This window comes from Dromiciops gliroides, chromosome 2, assembly GCF_019393635.1.
Source record: "Dromiciops gliroides isolate mDroGli1 chromosome 2, mDroGli1.pri, whole genome shotgun sequence".
NCBI classification, from domain to species: domain Eukaryota; kingdom Metazoa; phylum Chordata; class Mammalia; order Microbiotheria; family Microbiotheriidae; genus Dromiciops; species Dromiciops gliroides.
In genome coordinates, this window is record NC_057862.1 from 394,831,171 (window position 1) to 394,832,474 (window position 1,304).

A 1,304-nucleotide genomic window follows, 5' to 3' on the forward strand; every position below is an offset into this window, starting at 1 on the left:
CTAATTATACTCCATCCACCTGCCCTAATACTGAGAAAGTTCTTATGAGTTAGAAGTATCATTTTCCCATGTAGGAATGTAAACAGTTTAACCTTTTAACATCCCTCATGATTTGAAAGCCAATTTTTTTTATTTTTCCGGGGCAGAGCCAAGATTCAAGAGGAAAGGCAATAAGGTCTCAGAACTCATGGCATGATCACTCCAAAAAACTTTCAAATATTGTCATAGGACAATTTCAGGAGCATCCAAACCCACAAAAGAATGAGCTGAGATCATTTTCCAGCCAAAGATGGCTTAGAAGGTAGACAGAAAGGAGCTACTATGTCAGGAAAGAAGTGGAACCCAACCCCGCAGTCACACTGACACAGATCCAGTTCCAGACAGGCCAAGCCAAAGAAATAGACCCCCATAATCTCTGAATCAGCTGCAGTAACATTGTTGTCTGGAACTAAACTCACAGTTTGGTGAGAGCACTGAGCAGTTGTCATGGGGGAGATTACAAGGGTCTGTGCTGGCACTGAAGCATAACTTGGGTGTTTCATCCCTGCTGGGAACCAGGAAGTAGTCTTGAGTGGCAGTGGCCCGGGGGGGGGGGGGGGAGAGGTGCAGGCTCATCAGATCTAACAACCACAGCACACAAAGTTTTGCTGCCTGGTTAATTAGCAAGTTGGCCTGTTGGCTATCTACAGACCAGAGAACAGGCCAGGAAAGTGAAGAACCTGCCCTTCCTTAAATCATACCACCTTAGACCCCTTGAAGCTTAGGATAGTACATCCTTGAAGCAGTGCCCCACTTTAAAAAGGAGTTAAAAGTCAAGTAAAAAAGAGGCAAGATGAGCAGACAGAGAAAGATGCAGACCATACAAAATTTCTTTAGTGACAAGGAAGATTAAGGTGCACTCTCAGAAGAAGATAGCAACATCAGGGATCCTACATCCAAATCTTACAAGAAAAATATGAATTGGTATCAGGCCATAGAAGCACTCAAAAAACACTTTGAAGATAAAGTAAGAAAGTTAGAGGGAAAGTAAGAGAGGGAGAGGAAAAAATGAAAAGAAAAATGAGAGTAATAAAGGAGGGTCATGAAAAAAGTCAACAGCTTGAAAAGTCAAATTGGCCAAATGGAAAAGGAGGTACAAAAGCTCTCTGAAGAAAATCATTGCTTAAAAATTAGGATTGAACAAATAGAAGCTAATGACTTTATGAGAAATCAAGACACAATAAAGCAAATACAAATGAATACAAAGATAGAAGGCAATGTGAAATATCTCCTTGGAAAAACAGCTGACCTGGAAAATAGATCCA